This window comes from Acromyrmex echinatior, chromosome 5 (assembly GCF_024713525.1).
Source record: "Acromyrmex echinatior isolate Ae372 chromosome 5, ASM2471352v2, whole genome shotgun sequence".
Lineage (NCBI taxonomy): Eukaryota > Metazoa > Arthropoda > Insecta > Hymenoptera > Formicidae > Acromyrmex > Acromyrmex echinatior.
Genome location: NC_141856.1, coordinates 3,073,303 through 3,093,088, shown reverse-complemented (window position 1 = coordinate 3,093,088; position 19,786 = coordinate 3,073,303). Strand labels below are relative to the sequence as shown.

General features: G+C 27.5%; 1 protein-coding gene and 1 long non-coding RNA gene across 2 annotated transcripts in view; both read right to left on the bottom strand.

Annotated features, from left to right (window-relative positions):
- LOC147909677 (uncharacterized) overlaps positions 1 to 19,782 on the bottom strand; it is a 35,119-nt gene extending 15,337 nt beyond the window's left edge. Inside the window, exon 1 of the long non-coding RNA XR_015545104.1 lies at positions 168 to 19,782. This is a non-coding gene — a long non-coding RNA (uncharacterized LOC147909677). The remainder of the gene's footprint in view (positions 1 to 167) is intronic.
- LOC105145005 (uncharacterized) overlaps positions 1 to 19,786 on the bottom strand; it is a 253,216-nt gene that overhangs the window by 233,027 nt on the left and 403 nt on the right. The window lies entirely within an intron of this gene.

Sequence of the window (19,786 nt, the reverse complement as noted above, 5' to 3'; positions counted from 1 at the left end):
TAAGCTCAAGAGTAAAGTACAAATTATAGTCTCTCGATTGTAGAAGTACTGACTAATTCTGTATATGGCGAAGAGTACTTTACTCTTGAGCCTAATAGGAGTTGAGGGTAGTTTTAGAAGGAACAGCGGGGATACAAAATCTGAAACTTTGTATTTTGGTGGTATACAAATTATAGTTTCTCAATTGTAGGAGCATTTGAGCATTCTGTTCATGGCAAAAGGTACTATATTCTTGAGCGTAATAGAATTAAGTTTAATTGTTATTTTTCGAAGAATGGATTAATATATTAACTTTTTCTTGATGGTACAAATTAGTACAAATTTAGTTTTTTCCATTTGTACCTTTGTTTCTTTTCTTTATGTGGTCCTGCTAGTTTAATATTAATCCTAGCAGCGCCACGTTTTTTTTTTTCAAAGTACACAAGGTACAAAATTTTTATTGGTGATATAAATTAATATAAAATGAGTACTAAAAAATTAAAAACGTCCGGATTGATTCTGCTCATTTGATCCTGCCGGTTTAATAGAGGTTTTTCATTAAAGGATTGTCATATTTCCAAAAAGTGATTGTATTCTTATTTCTTAAACAAATAATGAAATTAATTTAATTTTAATAAATAAAATCCAAAGTATAAATCCAAAGTATTAAATCCAAAGTGATACTGTCTTTATATTTTCATTTTTAATATTACCGTTAAAAAATCTTTCTATTCTAATCCAAGTGATATATAATTAAATTAACAAAAAATGAAAGTGATACATACCTTTATCTTTCTATTCAAGAGTCTTTTATATATGCAATGGAATAAAATATTTAATCTCAAAAAATTAAAGACAAAACAGCATAAAATATTACATAAAAGAAGTGAATAAGATATAAAATAATAATATGGCTCAATCAGAGTAAATGAATATATATAAATAGAAGGGCTAGATTAAAAACAAATTAAGAACATTTAATATTTAGAAAATAAATATAAAAAAGTACAATAACGAACGTTTCGATGCCGATCGGCTCATTCTCAATTCTTCAATTGGTTAAAACCAATTTAAAAAATTGAACTACTACAAAAGTTATCAAGTATTAAAATTTAAACTATTACTGAAACACATCGGATATTCCTGTATTTCTTCGTTCTTAGATGTGTGTGATCCATTAAAAAAACTTATGATGTTGGAAGTTGAATTCGCTTAGTATTCTGTGATTGCTCTACTAATGATAATTTCATTTTCTTTTTTGTATAACTAATCTGTTAATCGAACAATTCAACAATCAGATATTTATTAAGAATCAAATAAAAATAAATGGACAATCACACTGATTATTACAATATATGATAATTATAATTAACACTACCTACTTAAAAATAAAAATCAGATAAAATGAAATTGACAATTGTACTGATATATAAATGACCGTTACAGTTACAGTTAACAATAAATTCAATTACATTATTTAGTTTGTATATGTCAGAATAAATTAGTGCTTACCAAAATACAAACATATATATATATATATATATATATATCTTATTTAGTCAAACTGATGTGAATCAAACAGTAAAAAGAAAACGCAGTAGTTATTAAATCCGCAATAGTTATTAAATAATAAGCAGAGCCATATCACAGCAGAGAACAAGTATCTTAAACAATATCAAACAGCATTATGAGTTAAAATAATACAGTACAGAGAACTAATTTGTTTTTAATCTGGCTCGTAGCTCTTCTATTTATTTATATTAAAATGAGAAAAGTTTATTGTTTAATTAACATTAAAATTACAATATTGAGGTCTAGCAGCCTCAAGTTTTTTTACATAAAAAATTTTATATATAAAATATAATTTATATTATGTATCTTTTTTAACTATTTATTTATCCTCTTACTGCTCAATAACTGAATTCAGATTTTGTACTCCTTTACGGTGCAGTAACTGCTAGAAAAGCGTTACATCTCGATTGATATCCTGAAATAATTTTGTTTGTTGAGTTACTAGAAAAAAGTCAGTATTGCCCAATAATCAACAAAGAACTGCATTACATTTCTAGCAGGAAAATAATATCAGAAACAAAGGAATTTGTTACTTGCAAAAAACAATGAATGTTAATGGAATAAAAGTCAGTACTAATCGTTTGATATTAATTAACGAAGAGGTACTGTAGCAATAGCAATTATATCAAAAGGTAACGTTATGTTCTGTACTTCCGTCAGTATTAATCGTTTCGTATTAATTAACGAAGAGATACTGTAGCAACAGCAATTATTATATCAAAAGGTAACGTTATGTTTGCACATATATGTGTGTAAATATATATTACAATAAAATATTACACGTACATTACGTGTTCCAATATTTATCAAAACTTTTTTTCTTTTATTTTCTTTTTTCTAATGTCTTAATGCGTACAGAAAATGCATGATATAGTAAATAGTAAGCGACGAAATACAAACATGAATTGTAGCTATATATAATACGTGCGCGTACCTGCACCTGACGCACGCACGTATGCACGCACACACATATACCACACGCACGCATACACTGTGAAAAATCTAATAAATTAGAATAAACAGCAAAATAACTGTATTGCAGTTTGTAAATAAAATATTGAAAAAATATAAAGATACAATAATAAATGTAATATGAGGAAATTAGCAAAATTTTTTTTTCATAATTCTCTGCAATACGAGAAAATTATCAAAACATTTATCAGCAATCATCGTAAAAAGTTAGACAACAAATGTTAAAAATAATTCATCATAACCAAAGGCATTTTCGAGTTATAATGTGTTCTTATAGAAAGAAATACAATGGGCATTTTACAGCTCGGCAAAAGCGAAGTTCTACCTGGATGTATAACCGTTTTAGATGTAAGGGGTTCCATTGTGAAGGCACTTCTCTCGGCCTGCCTGCTGTTACTCGTTTGTTGGGGAAAGGTGTTCTCCGTATTTCTCTTCGTCTTTCTTCTTTCAACTTTTTCAATGAGCTGCGCTTCGTTTGATTTCGTTTCGAACACTTGCGCAAGATCATTATCGTAAATTCACCCCCAGCCCCTCCTCTCTCTCTCTCTCAAGTATTGAGTTGAAGAAAGATGCTGATATGATTCAACATTGTATTCTCTTTTGAACCTAACACAAATATTAAGATCAGGAAAGCGCAGTCTATTTTTCTACATCTATAATGAAATATAAATGCTTTCTTTTTTGTTTTATCAATGTCCATTGCTATTGCAATATCGCTTTTTCACTTTCTTCTGATTATGAGCAATATCTATTTCAATTTAAAAAAAATAAACATTTATAAAAGTAGCTTGTAATATTTTATATATTCATGTAATTAGATGGTTAGATTATGAGAAGCATAGCAATAATAACAAAATCAAAGTAATAATTGGTCAAATATTGGATGCAGAGCTCGTTCTACATCCGCATCTATCCATTGCTTTCCTCAAAATCATTATACTGCATGCTACTAAAGGAGAAAAAAGTCCAAAGGCACTCGTGTTCCAGATGGTGAGATTCAAGACCAGTTTCTAACGTCTTAAACGATTCGTTTCGAAACGAATTTTTTCGTCAACGCACATCCTCATATTTTACCATTATCTTCATATTTTTGAAACACAGTGGAACAATTACAAGTCAAATGACTAATTATAATATATAAAAATATAAAGCAAAATATTTTTGAATGATAATATATGATTTTTTCATTGTCGATCCTTCTTTTTTTTGTATTTCCTTCTTAAGAAACTTTACGGTAAAAAAATAAATGATAGAAAAAAGATAGAACTCGTTCTCTTGAGGTTTCAAACTTTTATTCCTTTTTGGGAAGGTTCTCTGGTAGAAATTTGTGCAGCTTGACTGAATCACTCAGTCAATTACTATCTAGTATTATTAATTTTTTTTTATAATATAAAAATACTGCGTAGTAAGTGAGCATTATTAATTAAAGCAATTTTATTATGCAATATGTGGGTCATTTACAAGAGATTTTGTATCAATATTAAGAAAGTAATTGTCCATTTCTTATTCAATTAAATTATACTAACATGTAATATAATTACATCTCGATTTGTAAAGTATATCTACTTACTTTTATACCTTTTTAATAAATTAAATACAATCATAAAAACATAAAATTCTGTTATCAAATAAGGCGAAAAAGAACGTTTATAAAATAAAGATTGTAATAATTGCAACGCTTTCTATGTCGGACAGACAAATAGAACTTGAAAAACTAGAGTATCTAAACATTAAAATAACATTCGTAGAAGCACTGTCAACTATTTTAGCGAACATGCGTTGCAATCATGATTTTAATTATAGGAAGGTGTAGAAATACTGGACAATGAAAGATTTCTTTATAAACGAGAGATTTCAGAAATGTTATACATCCAGATATAGAAAAATAGTTTAAATTTATAATCCGACACCAAATTTTTACATTACGCGTACATTTCCGTAATAACAAATTTTATATTTTCTGTTTAACGTTCTCTATTTATTTACTTATTTGTAACTGTTTTTTAAATAAATAGAGAATGTTATATGTATTCATATTTTTTTACTTACGTATTATATATCGTTCATTTTATTGCTAACATATATGTATATGTCTTTGTGAATCCGGTACCTGACTTTTTATAAATTAAAATATTTTATAAAAAAAATAATAGTATTTCGTTTGTAGTTGTTTGTACTAACAATAGTTTCGTTTGTAGTTGTTTGTATCAATTTTCCGATTGTATCATATAACAAAAAATATAAAATTAAAAAGAAATGACTGTCACCCGACTTTAAAGTAAAAAAATTGTTGATATATTTTGATTCAGAATCGTTTGTAATTTTTTATAATGATTTTTCAATCGTTAAAGCTTGGTCTACAATCAGTCAGGGAGACGTTGTCGTATGTTGTGTGCATGCGCATAACCTTCATTTTTCGTATCGACTGTCGATATCGGCTGTCGGGCGTCGTTTGGATTGATCAGGTCCCATCTTTTATGACTAACGACATCCGACAAGCGTCAGCCGACTTGATTGTAGACGAGGCCTAATAACTGCATTGTTTAAAAGTTACATCAAATTTACAAAATATGTAAACAAATTACGTAACTTCGTCAATTTTTTAGATATCTCCGTTTGCGGTATCTTCCTTAGAATCGTTTGTAGTTGTTTGTAATAATTTTCCGATTGTTTGTAGTTGCATCATTTAAAAGTTACACCAAATTTACGATAAACAAATTACATTAACTTTGCCAATTTTTGAGATATCTCTAATCCGTTTGCGACATCTTCCTTAGAATTGTTTGTAGTTTGCAGTGATTTTCCGATCGTTTGCACCAGATTAGAGATATCTCAAAAATTGGCAAAGTTACGTAATTTATTTATTGTAAATTTGATGTAACTTTTAAATGATGCAATTACAAATATCGGAAAATTGTTACAAACAACTACAAACAATTCTGAATCGAGATATATTAACAATTTTTTTTATCTTAAAGTCGGACGACATTTTTTGAAAATTTTAGTTTTTATTATATGAAACTACAAACGGAACTATTGTTACTACAAAATACAACAACAATACAACATAACTACAAATGAAATACTAATGAAATAGTATTTTTTTGTAAAAAAAATTTAATTAAGAAAAAGTCACGTGTCTGGTTCACAAGTTTTTTTTTATACCTATTTTGGATATTCAATCACATTTTTTTTCACTTTCTCAAACAGAACTATTTCTAAAATACGTCAAGAACTCTGGAACTATTCGAAATCTATCCAGAACTCCAATGAAAAATTTTTTGAAAAAGTGGAAGGTTGTGTGAAAGTTAGCCCCATATCATTAAATCGTATTTTCATGCCTTTAATGTCAGAACTATTTCTTAAAACTATCAGAAACTCTGGAATTATCGAAAATCTATATAGAACTCTAAAAAAAAATTGATTTTTTAAAACTCTTGGGAGGCCAAGTTCACAAGATTGTATTAAGGAGAAGACTTAATATAATATTGAGAATAACCTAATATAATATTCAAATAATGCACGAAAGAATGCAGGTTGAGGAAATTGACATTAAAATTACCTAAGCAGATCAGAGCGTCAGTGGAACAGAAAACGCTAGATAAACAATTCGAAGACATGCAATTCTGAAAGTGAAACCTTTCGCTTTCGGAAGACGGTAAATAGAAATTACAACATGTTTACTACGGAGTACAAAACAGTACCGATTATATCAATAGATAAATTCACAAGAGGTATGAGTAAATCGATAGGTGAACTGTTAATATATAGAACAACACTCTTCCCCCCCCCCCACTACGCAAACCGGTTACTCTATCGTGACGTAAGGAATTGTAATTCTGAATGATATAATTGAAATCTGAATGATGTAATTCTGAAAATAAAGAATCATCTCTCTCACGCAGCCACGTTTCAGACTAATTATCTTTAGGTCTCCTTAAAACTATCAAAGATTATCGAAAATCTATGTAGAACTGTAAAAAAAATTATTTTTTTTTAGATAATAAATTAACTTTACAGAGATATCATGCTATGTATGACGTTAATAAAAACATTTTGCTAATTTATTTCATACGATTGTACAGTTGTGGATTTCGCCCTTGCTCATAAGCGGGAATATACAATACATATAGATGGACCAAACGAGGTCTAATTTTATGAATTTTTTGTGGAAAAACAGATAGAAAAGTCAGGTTTGTTCCATTGTAAAGATCATATTTTTCTTTATTTATCGTTATAATTTTACTAAAAAATAACTACGTCAAGTTAATATAAAATAGAGTCGCCATTCAAATTTTCGTACGTAATGTTTTACGAAACTCGTTTGCAGTGAGCATTGCTACTCGCACAAAACTCACCTGAAAACAAAATGGCACAAGTTTTATAAAATTGAAACATAGATCTTGCGCTTGACGTAGTCATTTTTTAAATATTGCGTTTGAATAAAATGGTAGCTGGTTAACATAATGATTATTCACAAAAAAATTTCCTCGTTTTTGGCTATGAAAAAAAAACTTAAGGCATCGTAGGAAAAAAAATCTTATGTCAAGAACTAGTTTTCAGTATGTAGAAAATATGTAAAAAATTGCAAATTGATTGGTTGAGCCATTTTCAAAATATAATAGTCACGCGTTTTGAAAACTATGTTTTAAGAAAAACGCGTTTAAAATCCTACATTCAGTTTACTTTTCGTTGCTCGTCCAGACAAGACTGTTATCCAACCATCCGTTTTTAAATGCTCTGAGACTTGTTATTGATAAACACAAAAAATAGAGAAAGATTCTTCTTTGATCTGCGCGAACCTGAACCATCCCACAGTGGTACCAATCTGAATATAGGCGAAAATGAAATTTTCAATGAAAAATAAATTTTCATTGAAAAATAAATTTTTTTGTAAAATCTCTATTTAGTGTGTAAAATTTTAGAAGTAACAGTATTTTTCTCAAAAGAAAATATAAAGTTGTAATTAAAAATAAAATTTGAAAAAGATGCTTCATCTTCCTACGGTTAAATTAATGAAATAGTCATTGAATGAGATATTTTAAACTAATAATATGCAAATTAAATTATTCTTTTAAAGTTAAATTACTATTAAATTTATTTTTAAATAATTATTTAAATAAAAACAATTAATTTTTTTATAATAAACATATAATTTGACTTTAACAAAAAAAAGGAATTAAAAAGAACTCACAAATGAGGATGCATTGTAGACATTAAATAATGATTTTGATAGAATTTAATTTCTTTATAGAAGATCTGCAGAGAAGAACTTGCAGTAAGAATTATTAACTCTTATGTACACTTACACGCAAAAAAAAAACGATAAAGCAAAAACGATGAAAAACTCAATGAAAAAAAGTCGTACAGAAGTCTATAAAAAAGCAAATTAAAGGTAACAATTCATACTTTCGATTACTGTAGACCGCATTTTTATGTGATCTTTACTTCACGCCATAAACATTTGTAAAATTTGTACAAAATTTTCACAAGTTTTTTTTAAACATCTCGCTACGATGATTTTTCACTGAGTTATTGGTATTTAAAAAATTTAGTGACCCATTTTTTTGCACACTAAATTTTTGCACAAATTTTTAATATTATTTTCAGTAAAAAATCATCATAGCAAGATGTTTTAAAGTTTGAAATCTCTACTTTCGGTAATTGATATTTCAATCTGACTAATCCTATATGCAGCTATACGGATGTAAATGGATATCCGTCAAATGTGAAAATTTTGTACAAATTTTACAAATGTCTATGGCGTGAAGTAAAGATCACACAAAAATGCAGTTTACAATAATCGAAAGTGTGAATCTTTATCTTCAATTAACATTTTACAGATCTCTATACGATTTTTTTTCACCGAGTTATTCAACATTGAAGCAAGAAGGGTCGTTTTTGCTTCGTCGTTTTTTTTTGCTAGTGAGTATATAAAAAAGTTAATAATTCTTACTTCTGCGCAAGTCTCTGCAGATCCTCTATAAAGAAATTAAAAAAATCATTATTTAATGTCTATAATGCAACCTCATTTGCGAGTTCTTTTTTATTCCTGTTTTTGTAAAGTCAAATTACATGTTTATTATTAAAAAATTAATTATTATTCAAATAATTATTTAGAAATAAATTTAATAGTAATTTAACTTTAAAAGAATAATTTAATTTGCACATTATTAGTTTAAAATATCTTATTCAATGACGTATTGATTATTTTATTAATTTAATCGTAGAAAAATAAAGTATCTTTTTCAAATTTTATTGTTAAATATAATTTTATATTTTATTTTAAAAAAATATTATTATTTTTAAAATTTTTCACACTAAATAGAGATTTTACAAGAAATTTAGTTTTCAATGAAAAAATGAAAAATTTCATTTTCGATTGCCTATATTCAGATCGGTACCATCCTGTCGCAAGCGCGCCTATACCTGTCGTCTTCAATGCGTCTTCAATCTCGAAGCTATTCGTATATAACTTCGTGTAACTCTTCTATTTTTCGTCGAATTAATTTATAACTACAAAAACATTCTTAAAAACATTCTTACATTATATTTTTAAAATATATTTAAAAAATCGATTTTTCACAATCTCTAGGTGTATATGCCTCTATAAATAGTTAGATCCATAAGAACCAATCGTTCGATGAACAAATTGTAGAGTAAAAAATGAGAGGAAAGAATGGTATAAGAGAAAAAAATGATTTCAAATTACTATAATTTAACTATAATTACTGTATTTTAACTATAATTTATAGTTCTAATTTATAATTCTTTGGTCAACTATATAATTGTTTTAACCATGCACATTATATTAATAACTGCTTCAACATTGAAATATGATCATTACTATGACATACATTAAGTTTTTCTTTATCATACAAATTAGTTTCTTCTTACCGTATCTCTTAATTATTATTATTATGTAAAGTTAGCCAATATTAAGAAAAATAATTACATTCATCATAATGACAATTGCATTTATTACATAAAATTTTTACTTATCATTAGTTAAATTTTATTTATCACTGTTAAAAATGTCATGAAATTTCATGAACTTTTAATATACCTATAATAGTAAATGATATTTAATGTATATGTTAACGAAATTAAATTCAAGTAAATTAAAATATACAAGTGTGTATTGAAATTTAATATATTTTTAATACATAGAGATAAATGTAATATTTCAAGTCAGTATAAATTAAGTAAACTTTAATGTACATTTCGTTAAATGGCGATTTTCAATTGTGTGACAAACCAATCAACTGACTTCTAGACTGTTCTATACATGTACTTGTATCGTGTTGTATCGATTATGATTACCATAGAAAGTGCTATGTTTATTAGTGCATATTGTGAATATAAAAATGTAAGTACTTCAATATAAGTATAATGTTGATTCTATTATACAATGAGTCGATAGTCAGTCTTATCGATGAATCGCGATGAAGTTAATCAACAGTCGACTTGACTATAACTGATTTTTGTAAAACTGGCCGAATTCGACTTTATTCTTTCTCATTAGTCGAATTAAACGACTCGTTGTATACTTTACAGTTTGTAGATGTGAAAGATCATAGTCACCTATTTAGATTATGACTGGTTAAGACTTGAGATTTCCAACTACTGACTCATTGAATATCTCATAGACATTACACTTACATCGATGTACTTAAATTCTTATATATGTATAAAAAGTATACATAATTACATTTTTTACACCAGTGACTTTCTTAGTTTATACTGCGATATGCGTGCACGCACGCACGTATATGTCCCATGTATTAAAAATAATGAACATGTATATTAAACTCAATAAAAGTATATACATTAAAAGTAACACATATGTTAATGAAATTTAAAACATCAGTAAATGAATATTCATTAGTTTTCATGATTGACGGACTTGAATCAAGGTTCTTTTACATGTTAATTAAAAGTTATTAAAAAATTTCTAACAATGTATCTAAATATTCTACTATATAGTTCAGATTATCATAATTTATAGTATATATTTTCCATATTTGAGAGAACTATACATATAAAGTTATTATTATTAATATTAAAGTAGTAATAACCATAAAAATGGATCCTAATCATAATGTTTTACCCATGCAATTATAGTCATATATTAGGTGTTGGAATTAATTCGTAGCGTTTTACAAGTGATGGGAAGTACTTTCATTAATGTATTTTTTAATGCTCATGTGAAATAAATAACATTCTTTCATTAAAAACGCTACGAATTAATTCCAACACCTAATACTTTTCTCTACGTCTATTAAGCTGGCACAGCCACTTCAGCACAATCAAATGCGACCTATACTACATTTTTTGGCTACTTTTTTGCTAATTTTCTACTCTATGCCAGATTTTTTGCTCTAGCTGATTCGCTAAAACTCATGGCTATGCTAACTTAAGGGAGATTCTAAACGAAGCCCAAACTCTGACGAAGTCATCAGAGGTCGCTGTTTTTCCAGCGCATCATGTCTTTGTATACCAATATCTCATGCAACCTACACGCAGTCGCACGTTCGTGTCAATTTTCGTAACAAATTCGTCGCGATAAAGTGTCTAATAAGTTTAATTCTAAAAACTTGATGTTATTTGTTTGTGCAAACTACGTGTTTGTGGATTACTATTTCGTAAGTACAAATTGCAAAACTTTCGTATCAAGCAAATGTTCTCACGACTTAACAGCTTGAGATGTCATGTTACACTAAGAAATGGTAAAAAATATATCAATTTCGAAATTTTTAGTTGTTTTGGGCATAAACTCTACCTCACAAACACGTATTAATGCGTATACTTTAATCCTGGAAAAGAATTTTCGAATCTGTGAAAGAAAAAAAAAGTATTTGTCATACAAAAATTATATGATTTAGTCAGCAATACAGACAGCTCTAAGATCTCCTTAAGATTAAAGTTAGCACAGTCATAAAGAAAAAAAGAATGAAAAATCAAGTACATTTTTAAGGGTACTTTTTTGCTCTATTCTCAATTTTTTTGCTTCAGCCGATTCACTAAAATTTATAACTGTGCTAACTTAAGACTAAAGTTAGCACAGCCACAAAAAAGCAGCAAATGAAAAATCAAGTACATATTTTTGAAGGGTTATTTTTTTTTAATTTTTTGCTCTTTTCCCGTTTTTGGTTCATTGTTTAAGTACAAAAATTCGACCAACAGTGTGGTTGTGTTAGCTCGCATATAAAGTAAAGTACATTAAAGAAATTAATTGTTGGGCTAATTTTGGTCCTAAAATGTTTTTAGAATTAATTGCTTTAAGAATATCCCGACACATTCAACCAACAGTGTGACTGTGCTGGCGTGTGTACAAGAGTAAAAGTAATACATATTAAAGTAATTAATTGCTGGACTAATTTTGATCTTAAAATGTTTCTAGAATTAATTTCTCTAAGAATATACCGAATTCAAATTTTTTGCTCATAGTTTAAGTAAAAAATTCGATCAATAATGTAACTGTGTCAGTCAAATTTTTTAACGTAAATGACGAAAAATTTGGATTCGATATATTCTTAAAGAAATTAATTCTAGAAACATTTTAAGATCAAAATTAGTCCAGCAATTAATTGCTTTAATATGTACACTTTACTCTTGAACACGCGCCAGCACACTGTTGGTTGAATTTTTTTACTTAACAGTGAGCAAAAAATTCTGATTCGGGATATTTTTAGAGCAATTAATTATAGAAAAATTTTAAGACTAAAATAAGCCCGGTAATTAATTGCTTTAATGTACTTTGCTCTTGTATGCGAACTAACCACTGTTGGTCGAATTTTTTGACATAAGCAAAAAAATCGGAAATAGAGCAAAAAATTAGGAAAATAACAAAAAAGGTATATGTCGCGTTTGGTTGTGTTTTAGTGGTTGTGTCAGCTTAATAGAAGTAAAAAATTCGGATATTTTTAAAACAATTAATTCTAGAAACATTTCAAGATCAAAATTAGCCCAGCAATTAAATACTCTTGTATGCGAGCTAACACAGTGACAATATTGGTCTAATTTTTTGAGCAAAAAATTAGGATTCAGCATATTCTTAGAGCAATTAATTCTAAAAATATTTTAAGACTAAAATTAAATGCTTAAGCCCAGTAATTAAATGCTTTAATGTATTTTGTATGCGAGCCAGCACACTATTGGTCGAATTTTTGATTTAAATAACGAGCAAAAAATTAGCAAAAAAACAGCTCTTCAAAAATATGTACTTGATTTTTCATTTACTGCTTCTTTGTGGCTGTGCTAACTTTAGTCTTAAGCTAGCACAGCCATAGGTTTTAGCGGATCGGCAAAAAAATTAGAAATAGAACAAATTAGCAAAAAAATAGCAAAAAATGTGGTATAGGTCGCTAAAGTGGCTGCGTCAACTTAATAGATGTTTTTTCTCTCTGTATAGATATAGTATCTATGTACAATGCAAAAATCATTTGTCAGATAGGATATCTTAAAAACTCTACTTTACAATACGAAATGAAAATTTATATTATGAATTATGAATAAAAATATTGTTTCTATGTTCTAAATTATTTTGCTCAAAAGCAATATTATCTGAAAATTATCTAGATAAAATGATCTATAATTTCATTTTATCTAGAGCAACTTCAAATAAAATCATCTTTAATTGCGAGATACGGCTACTGAATCACTGAGAAAAAGACATTTAAACATTTATTTGTGAGAAATATATATTTCACTAAAATAAATATTAAATATGATGAAAATAAAATTTTATTCCTAACAAATGAGCTATCTATGTCATTTTTTTTAATCAGATATATTTTACAAAATTTCGTCAACACAATCAAATTTTTTCATAACAATACATATTAAAAAAAAAGTCAAATACTATTTACTCCGCAATACTTTGACATTTTTCTCTCAATGTGTAATTTATTACGTATAATTTAAGTTTATCTGTATAATTTTTTGTTATCTAAGCGTAACACTACTTGTAATGCAATTTTAAAATAATTACTTTTTATTCTTAAGGCGGAAAAGCAAGATATCGTATTATTAATTTTACATTTATACAAGATACATAAAAATTTGATTATAATTCGAAGTTAGACTGACAAAAATAAATTAAAAGAAATAATCTTATTTTTGGTCAAAGGATCTTAATGCTTCTATTTCATTATAAATTTATATACGTAGTGTGGCAATAATAATTCGGTGAATGTAATGAAAAAATAAATACCACTTAATTTATATACAAATGACTCTTACTTTTTCAAAGTAATCCCCCTTACAGACAATATATTTCTGACAATGTTTGTACAACTTCCGAAATTGTGAAGTCATCTTTCGGTCTTAAGTCTAGTTGTCACACAATCTCAAGTAGAACTCGGAAATAATATTATAAAAGCATCATTGTTCCTTTATTTGTCATTCATTTTTAAATATCAAATGATAACGTTCTATAATCATTATGACTTAATTATAACTCTGTGTTCTATATGAAGTCCTGATTCAAAACATGCAATTCTTGAATCAGCATTACATTATTTTGAATCACTCTCCCTATTCCCCTATTCTTGCTCCAACAAACATTTTCTTGTTGCATAAACTAAAGGAGGCAATGAAAGAGACTCGATTTATAAGCATTTTGAACATTCAGTACCATGTGACGTAAGACCTAAGATGATGAATCATCCAAAGATGATTTTTTTACAGAATTTCCGCAAGCTATATACAATTGTCGGAAGTGTATTATTTCTTACGGGATTATTTTGAAAGACGACAAAGATCTTGTATATTAAGTGGTGTTTATTTTGTACAACATTTACTGAACTTTATTGCCATACCATGTACATGTCTAATTCTGCAAACCGAGCGTTGAAATCTTTTTTAGTCTTGAAATCTAATTATAAACAGAACTTGAATAACATAATATCATAAGCAATTTGATATTAGAAAGATATTAGATAATAATTTAATACGAATAAGCAATTTAAAAGCTGTAAGTATTGCGAAAGATATTACCTCAGCCGGGATTTAAATCCGGATTTTAAAGATTTAAATATATGATCTGCAATAAAAAAGTAAAGAACATTCAAGAAATAAACGGTTAATCTAGAAAATAAGTGTTGTCGCTCATATTAGTTCTTCAATTCTTACATATTCCTATTCAAGTTAAAGTTCCAGTTAATTTTTAATTTGTTCAATTTATTAAATTTCCGCTAATGTTTGATATTATCGATATAAATATTTTATAACTTTTCGAAATATATGAAATAATCATTTATTTACCTTCCATTACCATTATGTTAGATGTTTTTCATCAATGGAGTATGCAAAACATGTATCTATCGAGTAATAACTGTATCTATGCGACGCACAATGTTTAGAACAATAGAACCATCTTTTTCATGAAATATCCATCATAGAATGGATATCCTCTTTCGATGGCAGTCTTTCATATAACGATAAATGTCACATAATGAAATAACAAACGAGACACTAAACAACCATATGAAAAAATGTGCTATTTTAAAATTGCTATTTTTCCTCAGAAACATTAAACAGGCATCGACGATGAATATTTATCAATCTAAATTTTTAGGCGTATCGTATAATGTGACAAATTAAGGAATTTAAAAAATTGACCGTCGATTCGAGTTTAATTAAGAAGACTATTAGTGCGACAGCAAAATCATTTCGTTGATAAAAAAATTTGATCTTATTTTTAATTTAATAATTGCTTAATAGTTTTTCTCTATTACAAACATTAATCTCATTAATATACATGGCGTGTTTCTAAAGTAAAATATATATACATATACGTATTAGGTGTTGGAATTAATTCGTAGCGTTTTACAAGAGATGGGAAGTACTTTCATTAATGTATTTTTTAATGCTCATGTGAAATAAATAACATTCTTTCATTAAAAACGCTACGAATTAATTCCAACACCTAATATATATATGTATATATGCAATTGTCTTCATTTGTCAGTGACGAATTGTTTAATTTTAACTTACTTATAACTTTTTTTGGAAGGTGGACAAAAGAAAATTATGCGTATGGTGGACAATCGAATGCGATGTAGATTTTGTTAAAATTCGCATTCAGGAGTGCCAGCTTCACAGACCTGTTCAATGTAACGATCCGCACGGTTTTTTAAATACTTTCGACAGTTAAAAAAAAGTTGAAACGTGAATAATCATCTGTTTTATACAGGCTATAACATGCGATATAAAAATTTAAAAAAAAATTTTTTTCATAGAAAATCGAAGTCATCTTAAATTTTTTTTAATAGTACCATACAATTTTTTTCCATAATGTAGGAGTCTTCAAGATGAAATCAAATCACTACCAAAAAATCGAAATTTCACTTTTATTGATGTTTTATTGATTTATTGATACTTAATATCAAATTTGTAGCATTATTTGTAATAGTATTTACAATCTCCGACTAGACACAGAACATATACATACATACATATATTCAGTAAAATATGCAATAAAATTAATAAAATAACAATAAAAGTGACTTTTCGATAGTGATTTGAATTCGTCTTGAAAACCTCTATAATATTATGGAAAAAATTGTATATTTACATTTGTATATTTGTGTTATTTAAAACATTTAAGTTGATTTTTATTTTTTTTAATAAAAAAAACATTTTTTAAATTTTTCATCGCATATTGTAACCTGTATAAAACAGATGAATATTCATCTTTCAACTTTTTTTTTAACTCGAAAGTGTCTGAAAAATCGTGCAGACCGTTATGAACACCCTGTATATGCCAGTAAAATTAGTCGAACAATATAAATGTCATTATATTACGAATTATCAATACGATATTCTAGAATGGAACACATGTATTCCAGGAATAATCAATGTTATATTAAAAAGCTGTGATCAATGTTACTTAATTAGTTATTTAATAATTTGTTAATAATTTGCAAATATTAATTTATAAAGATTTTGGCAGATGCACAATAGGCTTTTTACTTGTAATCAATGTTAAATGGAATTTTGTTTTTTTTTCTTTCAAGTTTCCTATTTAAACGTTTTTGACAGCGTTTTCAAAAATAAAAACTTTAAGAAAGATAGAAAGCAGATTTTGATTTAAAAAATCAAGATATTACTAATAATATTAGGTGTTGGAATTAATTCGTAGCGTTTTTTAATGAAAGAATGTTATTTATTTCACATGAGCATTAAAAAATACATTAATGAAAGTACTTCCCATCACTTGTAAAACGCTACGAATTAATTCCAATACCTAATACAATTATTAATATTTCGATTATTTGAAAAGCGAGATCAATTCTGAATATAATCGAATATCATATAATCGACAAATTGCAATTAAATGATTATTTGTTGAATCTGTATTTTTACCAAGGAACAAGGAAACGCATGTATCGTCTTTCAAAAATAGCATATTAATATAAATTACCCAAAATTTACTTTTACAAATAGTATCTTACTTTGTTATTTATGTTTATTATTATATAACAATCCATATGGATTGTATCTTTCGAAATACGAGTTGTATAGTTGCATATTACAAGAGCTTCTATCGCTTTCTATCGAACATTGCGCTATAATACCGATGTGAGGAGTTACCAACGAGACACAGCTACATATACGAAATTATCACAAGTAATTTCCATCTTCATTTGCGTATCTAAAATTAATTTCTCATATTCGAATTTTTGTCAAACAACATTGAAAACAATCTCATGTGAGGTTATCAAACATTTGTCCTTCGTAAATTTTGTTATTATGTTCTATTATCAATTTTATTATTTTTTTAACTTTCGTTTTATATTTTTATCACTTAATATTGTTAATAAATAATTGTTGGCTCATCCCTCAATTCCTTTATATATTGGATTTTTAATCACTTGAGCCGTTTTCTTATAATTTTAATCTTACTTTGCTTTTTCAAAAGAGAAATAATAATAAAAATTATAATAGAATCTGATCAAAATTTTGGTTTCAATTTCGATCAATTTCGATCAAAATGCGGCAGTGATCGATAAACAACTGTCCGATTTTAATTATTAACTCGTTGATTAAGCTTTGAGTACAAACTTTGTGATCTTAATAACTGTGATTTAATTTCTTTAAAAGTTGATGCAATATTATTATGTTATTATAGTTATTAGGTGTTGGAATTAATTCGTAGCGTTTTACAAGTGATGGGAAGTACTTTCATTAATGTATTTTTTAATGCTCATGTGAAATAAATAACATTCTTTCATTAAAAAACGCTACGAATTAATTCCAACACCTAATAGATATTTTAACAAAATCTTGTTTTTTAAATAGTACATAAATTTGTCATGATTTCTAAAAACCAGATGATTTCCGTAAAATTAATCCAAAAATGTCAATTTCGACTCCATTAGCTTCTTTCTCTTTTTTTAGTAAAACTATTTAAGTTTCGGTTTCGATTTCGTTTTCGCCCAAAATTTAATAACAACTGAATATTCGTTTTCGGTTTCGGCTGGAGGTCAAAATGTGGTTTCGGTCGGACTCTAGGAAAAACACAATGTTACGTGTTTCATTAATACAAATATTGATAGAAATATCATTTATTACTTTATTACAAAATGTTATTTTATAGACAATGTTTCTAATCGTAAGGTAAGAAAAAAAATTTTTTAAATAAAAAACGTATACAATACGGGTATTTTCATTTTTCGACTGGCAATCACAATTATAAGAGAGAGAAAGACTACAAATTGTCTGAGAATTCAAAATTATTCTTGTTTTGATCTTGTTGTAATATAATGCAGTACTATCATTTTCATTTTTTGAAGTCTGTAAGATTATTCCCATCATTTCTAGACAAAAAAAAAACTCAAAATAGTGAATGAATAAAAAAATAGTTAATTTTATTTCAAAAAAACCATTACAATATTACATTTTAAAAAGATTACGAATTATATATATATATATATGAGAATGAATATGATTTATGAAAATAAAAGTAAATAATGGATAGTTGAGATAACTTTTTACGTAGAAACTAATTTTTCCGCGTGTATATGAAATTACTTTCAACTAGATCGATTTACGCGTTACTTGAAAGATGAAAATTTATTTTATCGTTGTATGCATGCGTGTATGTTCTCGATGATGGCACAAAACAGTGCATTCGTTTCGATGCAATTTATTAGAAGAGTGCAGAATATGCGAGTTTAATTTGCGTCAGCATTGCATTGTAATTTATATACCGCTACAAGGATTTTCCGAATGTTTATTATAGGTAACAGTAAGATAGCAGCCCTAAGTTATTGTACATTAATTAAATTTGCCAATTTGTCATTGCCAATCAGCGATTCAGTATAAAAAGACTAAGTATTTTTTACGAGATCGAGACAGTCTCATCATATACACTTGTTTCGTAGCGAATATATAGTTTCGAATGTATTTAGTCCTTACTTCGTCTTGATCTCTACCTTAATTAACGAAAACAGATTATGAATCATTCACGGCCTACCTCCTCGACGACTATTATTATCTGCTATTAAAAATTAGTACTCTGCGCAATCTCATGATCAATGATGTAATCGCTATTGGCTGCAATCGCTGGAACGATTAATTCACTGTGTTCGCCTTGAGCATAAAGCGTACTATATTAAATGCGTGCTTTTGTTTACACAACAGAAAGATCCGATAAACACGTCCAAGTTAAATTTACCTAATAAAGATTTACGATGGATAAGCAATCGATTGAGCGACTTGTTGGTTAATTATTCTATCGTATATATGTGAAATATAATATGTTATAAAATGCAAACTCGTAGAAAATTTGTATTTCCCATATGTATATCATTAAAAAATAATCACAATCATAACTTATTTGAAAGAAATGATGCAGAAAGAGAAAGGAAGAGAGAAATCGATCATATTACAATTCAATCGTTGAGTTGTGTTGATATTAGAACCGCGTTGCAGAAGACGAGGAAATAAACTTTAATCAATAATTGATAGGAAAAACATTAAAAAAGAATAAAAATGGAAAAGAGAGAGAACGTTACATTACGAAACCGTCCCGTGGGTACTCGGGAAATTCCACGCCCTCGTACTTCACACTGATTCTCGAGATGGCGCCATGTACCGTAACGAGCTATTTGCTACAAAATACGTTTATATGTACAATACACACGCGATTCCTTATTCCCCCTTAGCATTGTTAAGACGTCTAGATTGTCCTAGATTCTTTTATAATGCTAATTGCATCGGTTAAGATAAACGTAATAACATTTCGACATCACTT